We start from the raw sequence: 9,013 nt of genomic DNA, 5'->3' as shown, positions 1-9,013 counted from the left end.
TTGCTCTATCTTCAGTGCCATTTTCTGTGACTACTGAAATTGTCTCCCCAGTATGACTCTCTTCCCCCGTACTTTCAACTTATACGTGATGAGCGTATTGTTAGAATGTTTTATTATTTAGAATGTTTTATTTATTCTCTTTATCCTCTTCTTATTGTTTAGAATGTTTTATTCTATCTGTAAGTGCTTTACCTATTTGTATCAGTAAGAGTCTAGAAGTCAGGGACCACATCTGTGCTGTTATCTTTGTGCAGTACATGATATAGCGTGAATTTAATTTGGCAATAAATAAATTCCTCTGGATGTTGATGATATCTGAAAACATAAAATGAACTCCTCAGAGAAATAATCTTCTCAGCCTGTATCTTCTATACTCTTCAGCAGGGAATGGCTAAATAAGAAACTAATAGGATTGGAGACACTTTGTACCTTGTAGTCTGGGTCACATAAACGTTTTGCTTTTGTTTTTAAGTTTGTGAGTTCAGGTTCTTTGCACAGCCAACCACAAGCTCAGCCTCACCATTTTGAGGTCGTATCTCCACTCCTGGGACTAGTAAATATGGAATGATTATCTTAAACCACTCTGGTCTTTAGCCCTAATTGCCTGGTGGTCATTACTCTTTGGGTATCTCATTGTGACCTCAAATTCAACATGTTGATGAAGAAACTCATAATCATCTATGAAAGAAAATTGGCTTCCTTTTTACAAATACTTTTATTCCTTCCTTTATTTATTTACTTATATTTGGCTGCACTGGGCCTTCCTTATTGCACACTTGCTTTCTCTCCTTGTGGTGTGTGGGCTTCTCATTGTGGTGGCTTCTCTTTAGGGAGCATGTGGGCTTCAGTAGTTGTGGCTCACAGGCTCTAGAGTACAAGCTCAATAGTTGTGGTACACTGGCTCAGCTGCCCCATGGCATGTGGAATCTTCCCAGGCCAGGGATCAAACCCGTGTCCCCTGCATTGGCAGGCAGATTCTTAACCACTGGACCACCAGTGAAGTCCCTTGGCTTCCTTCCTTGACATTCCCATTCCTGTTACTTTTACCCCATCATTGTGGTCACTCAGGATCAGACATGACATTTTTGATAGTTACAACTGGGCCAGAGAATGTTACCTGCATGTAGAGAGGCCAGGGATGCTGGTAGACTAATTCTGCCATGTGCAGGACAGCCTTTCACAACAAAATGTGCCTCGATTAAGCCAATCTAGCCTAGCAGAATAGATACTGGGTTGGCCAAAAAGTTCGTTCAGATTCTTCCATAACCTGATATGGCAAACCCAATACAAAAAGCAACGGGAACAAGAAACAGCACTGCTGAATAACTTCAAAGTGCTCCCTAAAGCTTGATGGCGTTTCCGTTGTCAAATGAGGCAAGTGGGCCAGGATGCCCTGAACCCTTTCCAGCCCTTTTCCCTCTTCTGACTCAACTGTAATGTTCATGCATCGGTACTAGATACTTTGACTCTTCAGATGTTGTGTTGGGTGTTGTCTCCCATTCCGTGTATGTGTATCCCTCCGCTCAGTGAGATCCTGGCCTTCCCAGGCCTGAAGGACAAGGCCAGGTCTCGTTCCTGTATTCCTCCACAGCACCTTACCTCTTGAGCAAAACAAAAGCCTAAGAAGTCTGTGTTGCTTGATTGGATGAGCACATTCCCCAACAAATATGCCCAAGCCATCTGAGACGTAAGAATGTGCCTCTGTGTATTCACAAAACCAAACATTCCAATGTGTATGGTCAAGCCAAATGTTTTAGGTTGGGAATGTGTTGTTTTGCCTAATGAGGTAAAAGAACATCCTATTCCTTCAGTCTGTCCCATTTGGGATGGCTGAGAGAGCCAAATTCCAGAGAGAAGGATGTTTCTCCAGGGATTCACATAATTTAGGATGATTATAAAAGTAATGCATATTCATTAAGGAAAGTTATAAAATATAAAGATCTATGCAACACAGAATTCAGAGGAAATCTTAGTCCCACCATCCAGAGATAATCATTGTTACATTTTGATCTATTCACATGTATATTTCATATTTCAATGTATGTATATATATATATGAATATATTGTGAAAAGTAAAGAGCAATGTAAATTCAAATACTTTGCTTTTATTTAAACACACAGACACATTCTCATTGCAAACGTCTATGAAGACCTAAGATGACTAAAGTTTCCCCTCCTCATCTCATCAATACTTCACTACAATACTTTACCAATTTAATAGCTACCATTATTTTTTGGGGGGGCTCCAAAATCACTGCAGATGTGACTGCAGCCATGAAATTAAAAGACGCTTACTCCTTGGAAGGAAAGTTATGACCAACCTAGATAGCATATTCAAAAGCAGAGACGTTACTTTGCCAAGAAAGTTTCATCTAGTCAAGGCTCTGGTTTTTCCTGTGGTCATGTATGGATGTGAGAGTTGGACTGTGAAGAAGGCTGAGCACTGAAGAACTGATGCTTTTGAACTGTGGTGTTGGAGAGGACTCTTGAGAGTCCCTTGAACTGCAAGGAGATCCAACCAATCCATTCTGAAGGAGATCACCCCTGGGTGTTCTTTGGAAGGAATGATGCTAAAGCTGAAACTCCAGTACTTTGGCCACCTCATGCGAAGAGTTGACTGATTGGAAAAGACTCTGATGCTGGGAGGGATTGGGGGCAGGAGGAGAAGGGGACGACAGAGGGTGAGATGGCTGGATGGCATCACTGACTCGATGGATGTGAGTCTGAGTGAACTCCGGGAGTTGGTGATGGACAGGGAGGCCTGGCGTGCTGCGATTCATGGGGTTGCAAAGAGTCGGACACGACTGAACAACTGAACTGAACTGAACAATTAGAATGTAGGTACTTCCCTGGCCATCCAGTGGTTAAGATTTCGCCTTCCAAGGCAGGGGTTGCGGATTCAATCCCTAGTTGGAGAGCTAAGACCCCAGGTGCCTGTGGCCAAAAAAGCCAAAACAATAACACAGAAGCAATATTGTAACAAATTCAATAAAGACTTTAAAAATGGTCCACATCAAAAACAGAAAAAGAGAAAACAATTAACACGTATCCTTTCAGATTTTTTTCTTCATACATCTTTTTATTCTTACAAAAATAATACACATATTGTTGTGCAACCTGTGTTTCCACCAAATACATTTTGGATAACTTCCCACATCATGTAAATCTATCTCTTTCTTTGAAATCTGCATGAGTGAGTGAAGTTGCTCAGTCGTGTCCGACTCTGCGACCCCATGGACTGTAGCCTACCAGGCTCCTCTGTCCATGGGATTTTCCAGGCAATAGTACTGGAGTGGGTTGCCATTTCCTTCTCCAGGGGATCTTCCCAACCAAGGGATCGAACCTGGGTCTCCCGCATGGTAGACAGACGCTTTACCATCTGAGCCACCAGGGAAATCTGCATAGTAATGTTATTTTTTTAATGTAGCAAAACTTTTAAAATCATTCTCCAGTGATGCTCCTTGGGTTGTTTCAGTTTTTGCCAGTGTAAGAATGTTTGCAAAGAATGTTTTTGGACATATGTGTTTGGATACTTGTGCAAATTTCCTGCAGGACAGATCCTGGAAGTGGAAATGCTTAGTCCAAACAATGCATAATCTAAACTTTATTTATGCCAATCTTTCCTCCAAAGCATTTGCTAATTACCTTTTTAAATGAATTTATTTGGATCGACCATGTTGAAAATTGGTAGAGTGTTAGGAGAAGGTGAATGTATACCAGTATTCTTATTTTAATAGGTTTGCAGTGTATTGCAAGGTCAAAATTATATTTCAGGTTGACTTTTAGATTTAGTATGAGTCTATTGCTTATTCTCTACAGAATCTCTCTCCTGTTAAATGTGGTGAGATTATCCTTGATGTCTCAGTAAGTAAGCACTGAGTTTCCCAGTAAGAAAAGCTGAATGCCTTGGTGACTTTGGAGTCAGACAGATTACACTTGACTCCTACCTCTTCTGATTGTGAACTGTGTGTCCTTGGGCAACTTACATAACTGTTCTGTCTCAGTTTTCTTTTCTGCAAAATGGAAAAGTAGCAATAAAGACTACTTTGTAGAGAGATTCAGAGGATTAAATTAAAACTCTTTCTACGGTGCCTGGTACTAGGTGTAGGTACCTGTATTAACTTCGTGGTCGGAAGTGTTTAGCTATTGCGCAGATTCTTTAATAGACCAAATCTTTTGTCACTGAAGTGTTCTGAAGTATCTGCCTTCAGTATTTACCTTATACTTGCTGGTTCTTTTTTAAGGAAGGGATAGATGTGGATCAAGCAAGAATGAAGCTTATAACTGAATATGTTCCAAGAAGAAATGCCAGACCCCAAATTGTAGTTTCCACATCAGGTGGAGTCTCTGCTGTAGTGAATCCATTTCCCTAATAGCTACAAAGAAAAAGAAAAAGAAAAGAAGGTCTCAGGACTGCAACCTGTTGTGTCTTGGGTCCAAAGGGGATCTTTCCACTCCATGTTGGTTTACAGGGTTATTTATAATCAATAACTTTAGGATGAACCAGACTAGGAACATTCACAAGGATTAAGGCAGCTGGGGAATGCCGTCATTCTTGGCTAACTGAAGTCTGTTATTTCACTGTAACCAGCGCTCTCTGCAGTCATGAAACAATTCTTGTTCCCTGTGGATACACCAGAGCTCAAACTTGTCATGAAAAGGTAATGGAAAGAAATTCCACAAAAGAATGAGTGACAGTAATTGGAAATAATTTGAGTAGAAGGGAGATGAAAAAGTAGCTTTTTATTATTAATTCTCTTTTTATAATATAAATGATCATTTGTAACACATTTATTTTGACAGTAGTCTAAGCCTTTAAAGCTATTCCCATGAACCAGTTATAAACTGTGATAATCAATTTCTTGGAGATTATACTGATTAAGGAAATTATTCATCTACTGTATTTTTCATCTTGGATATTTTTCAGATGTCACTTAAGTCTCTGAAGCTTAAAAAACCTTGCTATTAACCAGTAAGCACTTTAAATGTAAAACTGATGACACAAATATTATGAATAGTACCTCTTAGGACAAAATTTGATTTGTTTGAAGGCAGATGACATTATAAAGGATAGTCAAGATGTCAGTAGAGGGAGTTGGTATGCTATTTGATTTACTTAGCATCTTTGTCACTTTATAGATTGAGATATGATTGATGGTTACATTAATATAGAAAGTATGTTAATATTAGAACAGGCTTTAGGATCCCCCTACTATAAAATTCTCCCCCTCCTCAAATTGATATAATTTGGAATAACGTGCCCCAAGGATACAACGCTTCTTAGACAGAAAGTCCTCTGATACAGAGATTCTTCCTTTATTTTTCAGAAAGGTAAATCAATGTTTAGAAGTATACTTTATATATAGTAAGATGCACCCATTTTAAGAACACATTTCAATAAGTTTTGACAAATGTATACAGTCTCCTCAAGGTTTGAGACGTTTTCATCACCCTAAAACTTCTTTTCTGTCTCTTCTAGGTAACTACCCCTCCTCCTGTGCCCTAGGCAACTGCTAAACTATTTTCTGTCACTATAGATTGGTTTTGTCTTTTCTAGAATTTTATATAAATCAAATCTTACAGAGAGTGGTATTCTGAGTCTGACTTCTTTCAGCATTCTGCTTTTGAAATTCACCCACATTGTTGCATATACCAGTAATTCATTCTTTTTTTTTTTTTGCCTTGTTATTATTCTAGTCTATGAAGATAGCGTATGTGTGTATTCGTTCTCCATACACTCGATGATGAACAGTTTGTTTCCACTTTTTGGCTATGATAAATGAAGTTGCTTTATACGTTCATGAATAAGTCTTTGTGTGAACATATGTTTTTATTTCTCTTGGTAAATATGCAGTAGTTAGGTGTATATTTAACTTTATAAGAAACTGTCAAACTGTTTTCAAGAGGGGTTGGACAATTTTATCCTCCCACCACCAGTTGTTCTGTATATTTGCCAACACTTGGTATTGTCAAGTCTGTTTAATTTTGGTCATTCTAATGGGTGTGTAGTGAAATCTCATTGTGGATGATGACTAATGATGTTGAGCATCATTTCATATGCTTACTGGCCATGCATATATCTCTGCTTGTGAAGTGTCTGTTGATATCTTTAGCTCCTTTTTTAAAATGGGGTTGTTCATCTTGTAAAAGTTTTTTTTTATATTTTATATTTTTATTCCTTATATTTTTAGATATAGATATTTTCTCCAGTCTGTGGCTTGCCTTTTCATTTTCTTAACACTGTCATTCGAAGACCAGAAGTTGTGAATTTTGATGAGAAGGGATTCTTTTTAATACCTGCTTGTTCTCCTTCACCGCTTTGAATAGAGTTTTGAACACACAAGTTGACCCTTAGGGAACCTTTGTTTAGTGACAGACTGGGCCTAAGCAAAAACGTGAGCTCTGAATTGAGAATTCTGTTTTCAGTATTGACACTGTGGCTTCCGTCAAGTAAGTTATGCAGATTTTTTAAAGCAATCTGTGAGCCAGAAAAAAAAAATATCAAAAAAATATTGCTGCTCCCGTTTTATAGAGAAATAATCTGAGGTGTGAAAAGCTGAAAAACTGAAGTACAAGACCTGAGGTGGTGAAAAGTGTCTGAGGCAGAGCAGGGAATGGGGTGAAGCTAATTGGTCACAGTGCTGGGTCTGATCCAAGCCCTTCAGGGGTCTAGGCCTGGTGCCCCAGCCCATTGAGCTAAGTAATTACAGCAGGCAAGGGCCTGAAGGGATCCACCCTTCTCGGCTGGTATTGATTCTTTAAATCTTATTTTGTTTCTTTTCTTCCTCCACCCTCCTGCCCGTCCCTCTTTCCTTTTTTTTTTTTTTCTTTTCCTCTTTCTTTTTTCCTGCCTTCAGCTCCATATGTGCTTCATTCAGCTCTGCTTTGTTTTGCAATTCTGTCTTCTTTCCACTCCTCTCTCCCTCCCTCCTTCTCTCCCCGCCTCTCTCTCTGCCTGTCTTAAAGGACAAACTCAACTTTTATAACTAATCAAAGCCCGATTTTCATGTTGTGCAGGAAAACGTACAATTGATTATGTCTGTAGAATCTCCTGATTGGGATAGACCTAAAAGCAAAACCCAGAATGCATTGTGGGGCCCCAGATGCCAGCTGGGGTGGAAATGCTGACTATATAGATGAGTAAGAGAGAAGAAATTCACCTTGTTTCAGGTGAAAACTCTGATGTGTTCTTCTTGGCGGAGGAGGGGGGCAGGGTTTGTTTTTGTTTTTGTTTTAATCTTCTGTTATTTTTATTGGAGTAATAATTTTAATTGGAATATATGTTGTGTTACTTTCTGCTGTACAGTAAAGGGAATCAGTTATATATCTACCCTTTTTTAGATTCTGTTCCCGTAGAGCTCATTACAGAGTGCTGAGTTCCCTGGCTATACAGTAGGTTCCAATTAGTTATCTGTTTTATATGGAGTAGTCTTTTTGTTTTTGTTGTGTTTTAAATTAAGTTTACTCACAGTGATTATATTCCTATCACTAAGCGTCAGTAACTAACAGCAGTCACCTGGGTAAATTTTTAAAGAAGTGATCTTTTTTTTTTTCTTTTTACTCTGTCCTTTATTTTTATTTTTCAAGGAGTGATCTTTTTATTATAGAAATTCTATTGTATTTCTCTGCTTCAAAGTTGGATAAAGGGCTCAGTCCCTGAAGCAGCCTGCAAGGTCTGTGTAACTAGGATCTCTGGTCCTCAGCTCATCTCTAGCTACTCCCTCATGCACCCCCCTTTCTGTTTCTTCCTTTCTTTTCAGGCTAAGACCCTCTTACTGCAGGCTATTCCCTGGAGTAATCCACCCTGGGTCAGACTTTCTTCCTCCCTTCCAATTGACCCTCCTCCTACTCTTCTCCTCACCTTCCTTCATCTTCATAACAACTATGTTTCTCTATAAAAAAGTGTATAAAATGGAAATAAACTCAAGCAATACAGAGAAGTTCAAAATCTAATTTTTAAAAAATTAACCCACCACTAAGAAATAACTTCCTCACTTTCAACATTATTTAAAACCTTATTTATATGTATACGCACATATAGACAAATATGTATTTTATATGTCTGTATATATTCATATATATATACATCAGTTCAGTTCAATCACTCGGTCGTGTCCAACTCTTTGCGACTCCATGAATCGCAGCATGCCAGGCCTCCCTGTCCATCACCAGCTCCCGGAGTTCACTCAGACTCATGTCTATTGAATCGGTGATGCCATCCAGCCATCTCATCCTCTGTTGTCCCCTTCTCCTCCTGCCCCCAATCCCTCCCAGCATCAGGGTCTTTTCCAGTGAGTCAACTCTTTGCATGAGGTGGCCAAAGTATTGGAGTTTCAGCTTCAACATCAGTCCTTCCAAAGAACACCTAGGGCTGATCTCCTTTAGGGTGGACTGGTTGGATCTCCTTGCAGTCCAAGGGACTCTCAAGAGTCTTCTCCAACACCACAGTTCAAAAGCATCAATTCTTCAGTGCTCAGCTTTCTTCACATTCCAACTCTCACATCCATACATGACCACAGGAAAAACCATAGCCTTGACTAGACGGACCTGTGTTGGGAAGGTAGTATCTCTGCTTTTCAATATGCTATCTAGGTTGGTCATAACTTTTCTTCCAAGGAACAAGCGTCTTTTAATTTCATGGCTGCAATCACCATCTGCAGTGATTTTGGAGCCCCCCAAAATAAAGTCTGCCACTGTTTCCACTGTTTACCCATCTATTTCCCATGAAGTGATGGGACCAGATGCCATGATCTTCATTTTCTGAATGTTGAGCTTTAAGCCAACTTTTTCACTCTCCACTTTCACTTTCATCAAGAGGCTTTTTAGTTCCTCTTCACTTTCTGCCATAAGGGTGGTGTTATCTGCATATCTGAGGTTATTGATATTTCTCCTGGCAATCTTGATTCCAGCTTGTGCTTCATCTAGCCCAGCATTTCTCATGATGTACTCTGCATGTAAGTTAAATAAGCAGGGTGACAATATACAGGCTTGACATACCCCTTTTCCTAATTG

This window comes from Bison bison, unplaced genomic scaffold (assembly GCF_000754665.1).
Source record: "Bison bison bison isolate TAMUID 2011002044 unplaced genomic scaffold, Bison_UMD1.0 scf7180017864461, whole genome shotgun sequence".
Classification (NCBI taxonomy): domain Eukaryota; kingdom Metazoa; phylum Chordata; class Mammalia; order Artiodactyla; family Bovidae; genus Bison; species Bison bison.
Note: the sequence above shows the minus strand (reverse complement) of the source record.